The following is a 10,109-nucleotide window of genomic DNA, read 5'->3' on the forward strand; positions in this document are numbered from 1 at the left end:
CACGGTTAAGCGTTTTGCATTTTGAATAATTTTAAAAAGTTTAAATTTGTTCAGTATTGAACAGCAGAAATGAGGTTTTCTTTTCGGAAGAATGTAAAAGGGAAGAAAAACAGCGGCCGACAGCGCTGTAAACAACGGTAGACTTGTGCATAACAAGCAAGCGAATAATGAAGAAAGGGAAACTGTTCTTGAAGTACACAGAGAGAGAGAGAGAGGGCGAGAGAGAGACAGAGAGAGAGACAGAGAGAGAGAGAGGGCGAGAGAGAGAGACAGAGAGAGAGAGCTGTGCATCGCGGTGGAAGCAAAACAGTAAAAGTCAGAGTGAATTCATGACGATGTTTATGTGAATCTTCTTTTGCTGCTGGTTCGGTCAATATTGTTTGGAAAGAGATCAAACTAACAGCTTTAGAATCAGCGCATAAAGGGCGTGAACACAAAGCGCGGACCCGCCGACAGATCAGAATCAGTGAGCTGTCGGCTTTCAGCCCCGACCGTGTCCGTGCCGTCGGGTGAGAAAGGCGACATCTAAATGATTCTGATCCGCGGGTCGTGCTGTGTGTTTAAGTCTTTGTGCAGAATCCGTGTTCCTGCTCTCATTTACTGTCTTAGCTGTTTGGTGGTTCTTGAAATTTTGTGAGATGTCACCAGAGATTCTGGCATTTCGGGCAAAATAAATTTATATTAAAAAAATCGATTCAGGATTTTAATTAATCGATTTTACGTTATCCAAGCCATAATCGATCTTAATCAATGAATCGATTATAAAAACCCACCCCTACTCACTACCACGCACGGGCTTACACGGAAGGAGGGACGCACTATCACCATTGTTGCACATTTGAGCTGTTGTCACCTTGCTGCACTGTAAATAAATGCACTGTCATTATTTCTGAGCTCCGCGCCTGAGTCCACTCTTTAACAACCGTGACAGGTCCGAGGCTTTTGCGGCCTGCTCTTTCCCCGATCTAGTTTTGCTCATATGTCGTACACCGTAGCCTTGAAGATGTAAAAAAGTGCCTCAGAGCAGCACACGGGCGTGTTATCGTACTGTTGTTAAAAGTTCGTTAGTTTTGGAGCAATGGAATTATGAAACCCAGCCAACATTTATATGTGGGGCCCATATGGTTTGGAAATGGGCTGAAAAATGGGCCCCATATAGGATTGTCCGCGGGTTCCGTAATGGCCCCATATTAAATGCCCATATAGGTGTTATGTTAGGAAAATCTGGGAACTAAATGGGCCCCAACTGGGAAAAGTACACAGAAACCCACCTGGGCCCCATCTTTCAAGTTTTTGTGGGTACCATGTAGGCACCACATAGGCTAAAAAAGTGGGTTTTAAGTGGGATTGTCCGCAGGTTCCATAATGGCCCCATTTTATAAGCCCATCTCGGTGTTATATTGGTAAAATCTGGGAACTAAATGTGCCCCAACTGGGAAAAGTACACAGAAACCCACCTGGGCCCCATCTTTCAAGTTTTTTGTGGGTACCATGTGGGCACCACATAGGCTAAAAAGTGGGTTTTAAGTGGGATTGTCCGCGGGTTCCGTAATGGCCCCATTTTATAAGCCCATCTCGGTGTTATATTGGTAAAATCTGGGAACTAAATGGGCCCCAACTAGGCAAAGTACACAGAAACCCACCCGGGCCCCACCTTTCAAGTTGTTTTGTGGGTACCATGTGAGTACCACATAGGCTAAAAAGTGGGTTTTAAGTGGGATTGTCCGCGGGTTCCATAATGACCCCATTTTATAAGCCCATCTCGGTGTTATATAGGTAAAATCTGGGAACTAAATGGACCCCAACTGGGCAAAGTACACTGAAACCCACCTAGGCCCCATTTTTCAAGTTCTTAGTGGGTACAACATGAGGAAAACATGAGCTAAAAAGTTGGAATGGCATTAGCAGTGGGTTCTGTATTTGCATCTTATTTCTAGTTTGAATTGCCTAAGTTCTGGCACTGAGTGGGCCCCATGTAGTAAAACAGTCACAAAATCAATTTTTCAGACGGCTAATACGGGTTCTGTGACACAAAGACACCAAATATATTAAAGCTGACCGCAAACAAAATCTAGTTTGTAAATAAAACCATTTCAAAAATCACGAGGGTACACAAAACAACATTTTTCACATTTATTTTGTCCAACAACTGTGATTTTACGTAACTGTATTCCAAAGTGCGTAAACGTTTAAAAACTAGAAATGTCAAACTACAGCAAAATTCCTTAGATATTTGGAACTGTAGCAACATGGGGAAAAAGTCAGATGGAAAACTCAAAAGCTTATCTTGAATCAGCAGGGTTTGTTTTTTTACAGAGCCGTAAGTCTATTTTGTACCCTTGCAGCCCTCGGTCCTCCTCTGTCTTTAGCTCCACTGAACCACTTGGACAGAGCCTTCTCTGCTTCTTGCAAGTTGACTTTTGATGTTAAATAATTCTTCAGTGCCTCTGCAAATGAAGAAGAAGAAAAACGGGCAAGCCAAAGTAAAGTTAATCTTAGCTTACTTCATTTGGTGATGATTTTCAAAGAACAATGTTTATTTCACTTTATTGCCTCAAAAAATATATACAAATTGCATGATAACCAATCTCAGTTACACTTTCAAACACTTTATTAAAAAAGTTTAGTTTTCTAAAGTTCAAATGTCTCAAGTGAAACTAACTTACCATACACAACATTAAAAAGACGCAAATCTCTGAACTTTTTTTCCCCATGTCGGCCAAGCATGTTGTACTCCACAGCCAGCTCAGGTGATATGAGGAATTTCATCATCCTTCTTGTGGCATCGTCTACACTTGTTTCCCCTGTATCTGCTACCATGGCAACCTGAGGGGAACATACAAAAAGGACAGATTAGATACTGGCATCTGGTTAGGATGCCTCCCTGGTGAGGTGTTTTGGGCACGTCCCACCAGGAAGAGACCCAGAACACCCAGGACATACTGGAGGGACTATGTTTTTCGGCTGGCCTGGGAATGCCTTGGGATTCCCCCGGAAGAGCTGGGCCAAGTGCCTGGAGAGAGCGAAGTCTGGGCCTCTCTACTTAGTACCGGATTGGGTCGAGGGGCAGCAGCCTAAGCTTAAGATAATGGACCGGAATGGAGGATAAATGGACACTTTACATATTACTTAATGTTTACTGTGTGGTGATAAAAAAAAAATGGTAGTAAACACAAGCTAAACTAAAAAAATTAATTCCGCTTCCTTAACCCTTTATCCCCAATAATGTTACGCAGGATAACTGGTAGGTCTGGTAGGTTTTTTCCTCTACTGTATACTATATGAATGTAATCAAGGATTAATAACAGAAAGAAAAAAGAAATTGAAATTTTGCCATTTTTACTAAAGGCAATCAAAATGTACATGAATAAAATATTTAAATTAGTCAATTCAAATTAATAACTCTAAAACACTGAACAAAATTAAGTATTTGACCCTGTGGTTTATTTTCGGACATCTCTTTTCTTCTAAAAGTCCAGGCGTGTTGGGCCCCTGGCAGAGCTCAGGTTTGACGAGACAGGTTTGGAAAAACCTGTCGCTGGCGACTTTTTGGGGGCTAAAGGGTTAAAATAAATAGGAATTGGCCAAAATTTGTATAAACTATGAAATAGCAGAACAAAAGTAAAAAAAAAAATCTTTATCTGTTATCAGAATCAAATATTTGATTAGAATAAAAAATTTAACTTTCTGGAAGATTTCTCGTTACATCTGTCATAAAAGTAACAACATCTCAGAAAAGAAACATGATAGCAACAGAAAAATATGATAGCAGTGTGATGTGATGGTCCCTGGCCAGATTTTTACACATATTATAAGCCCTGTGACACAAAAACCACAGAACTCTGACACGCACAGACTGTTTTCCTTCGTGCTAATGAAGAAAAATGCTGGTCTGGTATGTAAAAGGGAATTTATTCTTCCAGGACCTGAAGCTCCGTAATGCAGCCCTCCAACAGCCAAACCTATCTGTTCTCTGATTGTCTTGATGCATGCTCAATCATCCAGGTAAGTAAATCTCCAAAAGTTGATTCTGTTCATCTGGACGTAGCGCTTGCAGCATTTTCTCCCACTGAAAATGCTACGTCCAGATGAACAGAATCAACTTCTGGAGATGTTCTCTGATTGGATTGTTTAATTGGTGATTGACATGAAATTGACCAATCAGCTGAAAGGAAGAAAAATAGGGTCAAAATTTGGATGTGTAAGTATAAATCCACACACAGCCAGGAAAGCCGAGCGCAGAGTTGTTTGTAGCACCAATTCAGCCAGAGTGGAGCCAGATGGATTTTCCATCCATCCACACTGTAAAGTCTATAGACCAGCAAGTGATAAATTAACAGTGTTGTTGGTATTTTCTAAAACAGTTGTATGCAATAGGAATTGCTGTTTATAGTCCTCCTGTATATCTGCATGTTCCCTCCCAATTAAAACCTGTGATAATGGAGATTCAAATTCATGTCATACCTATACCAACAGTTATCAAGTATCCAGATCGACCTTTACTGATGTGCTCTGTCAGTGCGCCCCAGGGCAGCTGTGGCTACAATGTAGCTTGCCATCGCCAGTGTGTGATTGTGTGTGTGAATGGGTGAATGACTGAATGTAGTGTGAAGCGCTTTGGGGTCCTTAGGGACTAGAAAAGCGCTATAAAAATGCAGGCCATTTACCATTTAAAGGAAAATTGTTATTTCCATGTATTTTCCTGTTCTGCCTTCAACTTTGAGGACTTCCCCCCACATTTCTAGTTGTGACAGTGCACCTACAACAAAAAAAATCTGCTGTGATTTACATTTGTTGAAAGAGCAATTTTGTAAAATAGTCTATTTTTGTATGCACAGTTTACAAATCTGTCCTGTACAGCATGGACTGATTGCATGCTAAAAAGTTGTTGCTTAAAAATAAAACAATAAATTTTTAATTAATAACATCAGCAGAAAGCCTTGTTATTAATTAGATGTACAATTTCTATAGAATACGAAACAACTCAGTTCATTTTTGATCATATCAATACCAGCATATTACACAACTAGTGATGGGATTTTCGTCTTTTTTTAGAAAGCCGGCTCTTTCGGCTCCCAACCGGCTCTTCAGGTTGTTTTGTTGCTTTAATTAATTTATTATTAACAACAATATAAAATTATGAACAAAAGGAATTACTAATGTAAAAAAAGAAATGTGGTTTTATTTATATATGTTTATATATAAATATATATGGTGGCCCCTAGAGACAAAGCATGTACAAACTCCAAAACCCATTTCTAGCGTCAACTGAACTTCCAAAACAGAGCTATCTAGATCACTTAATTTACACAATTGAAATCATATGTGTATTTTTTGTGTATTTATACACAAGCACTCATATATATTCATAAAAAATTCCAAAAGCTGTTCATTTACCTGTTACTACCACACACCAAATCCGGTCGTTGGTACTTCCTGGCTTGTGTAGCCACTAGGTAACAAAATCTCAACACTGTGCCTAGCATCCTGGAGCACTTCTGTTGTGTTTTGTACGTGCTTTGGAGTTTGTACGTGCTATGGAGTTTTTACGTGTTTTGGGGTTTGTACGTGCTTTGTCTCTAGCAGCCACCGTAAATATACTTTTATTTATTCTCTCCACATAAAATGTAATAAATAAATCATATAATACAAAAAAAACCAACTATTTACATTTCAACTTTTAACTATTTAAATTTTCAGCTTTTTCCTTTTAAACAAATTTAAAGTGAAACAACACAAAACACTGCAAACCACAACACAATTAAATATAAATTATAATATGAAAACAAACAGAAGATGCACATTCTCTGTCATATGGGCCTGCATGAATAAACTTTCTGAATCCTTTATCATCCGCAATTGAAAATAGTTGTGGATGATTACTATACCTTTCTAATGTGACGTTGTTGTCCCTGGCTCTCTTTCTCTCTCTCTCCCTCCTGCTCTGTTACTGTGCTACTGCGTGTGTAACAACCGCCCCTCCCCCCTCTTCCCAGCGCAAAGCACAAGGCTCGCATGCGGAGTGAAGCGGAAAAAAAGTGCGAGAGAGAGGGTGAGAGAGAGAGAAAAAACACGCTTGTGTCGTTCACTTCAAAGAGCCGTTTCGTTTTGACCAACACATCACTAACAACCATGATGAAAAACGCTCATCTGCTTCCATCACCATCAGCTGATTAACATTGAGCTGCTGCAGTCAACACCATCAAACTAATTTAGTGTTTAATGTTATGTTATTGAATGCTTTTATTTTTAAATCTTTACCAGCGCTTAAAGACTGTAGATGTTCACACCTGGTGTTAGAAAACCGAGCTCACTGCAGTATTTTTTTTTATAACAGGAAATTTAAATTTTTATTGGTTACCGTGTTTATTACCACTTTTATCAGTAATGTACTTCCTATAAAATATGGATTTGATAAGTTACCGGTTTATTGAAATCAGCTAGTGAACACATCGATCACTTTATTGAACTACACGCCTTACACTCTTGTGAGCTCTGGTTACTAACAGCAGGTGTGAATGTTTGGAGTCCAAAACGCAGATAAAGATTAGAATAACAAGGCAATGTAAAATCAGTTTAATGCAGTTGACAGTAGCAGCTCAGATGGAAATCAGCCAATTGTGAGGAGAGCAGAGGACCAAAACTGTCAGAGTTGTGGGTCAAGTGAAGAGAACACTGTTGGCATTATTGTTAGCATAAAAGATGAAAATTAAATAAATGTTAAATTTTAAAATAGATCATTGCCTCCTGTGCCTAAATAAATATATATACTTAATACCAATAAAAAAAAAAGGATGCCCCAAAGACCATCACTTTTCAAAAATAATAATAATAATAATAATAATAATAAGTAATACAAATAATATGAAAGTTACTTACATGTCAAAGATGGTGCTTGTGATCTTGAAGAATCTAAACGTGATAAGGAAATGAAAGAAAGTGCATGAGAAAATACAAACATTTTTGTTTTTTCCCAGGATAATTCAATAAAAAAGATTCTCTTACTAATGCACAAAATGAACAGTGTAATTAAAAGTTTGAAAGGCACTGCATGTGTTTATATGATAAACTGACTAATTCAAGCAGCAAACACTAGCAGTGCAAAAATGTATCTAACTAGCTGACAGACTTTAAAGTCACAGGAAGATATATCAAAATGGTGACTTTATAATTTATGTCTGTCAAGTCATTTGTTCTGGCATATGCCAGAACAAATGACTTGACAGACATAAATCCTAAATTCCTTTAAGTAAAAAAGGAATTACTTTTTTATAAGTGGTCCCTAGTGGTTTTCAAATTATTACATGGCTTGTTAATTTTTTATTAAATTATTAAGAAGCCAGATGAGTTCAAAACATTTACAAATTACTATAAAGCACTATCCAAACTTCAAATCAAGTGGCAAAATCTCCAAATTAAAAGTACTCGCAAACTATAAAAATTTGATTATACTTAAAAATATGCAAAAACTAATTTAGTGGAATTTTTACCTGCTCAAGAATACATTGAACATGCAATATTTAATTGAAAAGAACAAAATTTGTGTACTTTTAGAAAGGATTATTAAATATTTGGGGATACTAGACATAAAGAGGGTCTCGTACATTTACGGGCATCTAATTTCCTGGATTTAATGGTTTAAAAGTTTAATAGGTCTTTGAAGTTGATAATAAAATTGAGTCCATTATTAGCAAAAAGAATTAAAAAAAAAAAGAGCAAAAAAATGCTTAATATATAATAATTGTTTTAAACTTAAGCTTTGTAATTGTAGCAGATTTCATTATGTCTGTAATTTTTTATTTAGCCCCACAGTAGTAAAAGCCATAAATGGGAGTTAGATTTATTACTAGTATTTTACACAGCATTCAGCTATAATAACATGTTCTGCATTTTCCTACTTCACCATCTGATCTGAACAGCTGCACTCTCTTAATTAATTAATGACCTAACATTTCTCAGTAACCAATAACTAGATGGAACAGCACAGTATCTAAGAGAGTGATCAGACAGTGTTTGAGCTAAAGACGCTGTGTGTTTCTTTTGGGGGCTTTTTACACACTGATCCACCACCGTTTTCCCATAGTACAATGCATATCTGGTAACATTACCGTATTCAGATCAGAAAACCGTTTCAGCTGCAGGCATCTACTCCTGTAATTTAAACAATCACCTTGCTACACTGCACATGAATATTACGTAACATGGTATGACTAGCTCATGTTCAGACATTTAAGATACTGTTCAGCCATTTTGTTTACTGGGTAGTGCATAATGGCCGAGTTAGCTGAGCAGGAATCCACTAAAGCCAAAAAAATAATATAAATTTTTTTAATTAATTACAAAAACCTTATAGGAAAACCCAAGAAACAGTTGCAGAAGCACAGAAAAAAACTGCCGTGTACGTTATAGTGTGTAAATTCAAAAACTGTATAGAGAGAATGGTGCAATGAAAACAGAATAAGATAAGATGAACTTTATTGAGTAGAATATAGGCAGTAAGAGTTTTTTAATTAACTTTAAATTATGTTTGCCAAAGACAATGCAGCAAATTAACCCAGTTCTACCTGCTAGCTAAAGATGTTATGCTTCTCCCCCTTATACCGTTTAGGACGACTATAGAAAGTTACTAAAATAACCATTGATGAAAACGTATCAAACTTTAAGTATTTACCTTTGTCATAGTTTTCGATTCTTTGGTATCCTTTTGTCCTCCACGTTCTTAAACACCAGGGAGAGAAAAGGCGCTACAGACGAAAGACCGCGAAGACTAGACGCTAGGCGGTGCAATCTGCTCCTCCCTCTTTTTAAACGAGCCAATAGGAGCTGCTCACATTAAAAACAACTTTATTTAAAAAGTCGTTTTACACCTGATACAAAAATTTTAAAAGTCAAACAATGCACAAGTTTAAAAGAACAATTTTATTTTTAAAAGTTTTTTAAGCATAGGGATGGTTAATATGTTTTAAAAAGTAATATATAATATTTATCAAAAAGTGTCACCCAAATCAACATCATAATAAAAATATAATTAATAAAAATATAATAATGATAAGAAGAAGAATAACAGTTTACCTAAAAGCTCTTCTAACATTAGACTGGTTTTGAAAAGTTTCAATAGTGTCAATACACCATAAGGACAAGGGAGTTTCACAGTTGAAGTGTGACTGCTTGAAAGACCCCATTCCCTCTCCTTTCCACTAGTTCAAAGAAAATATAAATTATTTCTGGTTATATAATTTGAGGGCACAAGTTTGAAGAGTAACATTTTAACAGATCGGTAATATACTTCAGGAGCTTTACTGGATCTGATTAACCAAAACTTCCATCTTCCATGTAACTAACTGTCTTTTCTCTAATACAGTAGAGTGTGTCTGATCTACTAAAAATCCTCAACTGCATGTTTGCTCAAGTAAATAGTCTTAATTGTTTGAACAACCAGTAATCCTTAATTTGCAAATGCCAAATCTGGATTTTGTCTGTGTAATTCACTTTTATCTTAGGTTTTTTATTCGTATTTTTTGCTTTTCTTTTTTTCTACTCTTGTGTCCGTTTTAATCACTTATTATTGCTGCTGTGACAAGTGAATTTACCTAAGAAGAATCATGAAGTCCTTATTTTATCTTATCTGAGCCTCACCATGCAGCCTACCATGCAGAGTTCACATTAAGTACATAAAATGAAATCTAAAATTAAAAAGTAACCAGTTTCAAACCAGTTATTTGGAATAGTGTGCAGAGTGTTTTGAGTAACATTGAATGTTCAAAAACACCAAAGTTCCTATAGTCTCACTTGACAGCTGGGTTGTAGTGTCTGATAACACATAACATCTTGAGGTCTCAATGTGGACTTTGAGTACATTTGCTAGCCAAGGCTAAATACTGAGAGGGTCAAAAATGAAGGGTCAAGAACATCTGACTGTACGTAAGGGTAGCAAAAGTGATAGACTGAGGTTGTGCCAAATATGTTAAAGTTAGGGTGATTTCTTAGAGAATGGTACCACATGGGTGCCGTCTGCAGGTTATAAAAGAGAGCTATGTTCATACTTTCTTTTGAGATTATTTTTACAATTTGACTTTCAGAACTCCCTGGGTTGTGCGCAATCTGTGATG

At 36.9% G+C, this 10,109-nt stretch overlaps 1 long non-coding RNA gene across 1 annotated transcript; it reads right to left on the reverse strand.

Annotated features, from left to right (window-relative positions):
* Positions 1-2,119: 2,119 nt before the first annotated feature.
* Positions 2,120-8,792, reverse strand: LOC146659894 (uncharacterized). The gene is made up of 4 exons (XR_014913837.1): positions 8,672-8,792; positions 6,880-6,912; positions 2,667-2,826; positions 2,120-2,447 (listed from the first exon to the last, which is right to left on the reverse strand). It is a non-coding gene; the product is annotated as an uncharacterized LOC146659894 (long non-coding RNA).
* Positions 8,793-10,109: the final 1,317 nt, after the last annotated feature.

This window comes from Rhamphochromis longiceps, linkage group LG11 (assembly GCF_057381845.1).
Source record: "Rhamphochromis longiceps isolate RC_006_pf linkage group LG11, R_longiceps_female_GT1.1, whole genome shotgun sequence".
Taxonomy (NCBI): domain Eukaryota; kingdom Metazoa; phylum Chordata; class Actinopteri; order Cichliformes; family Cichlidae; genus Rhamphochromis; species Rhamphochromis longiceps.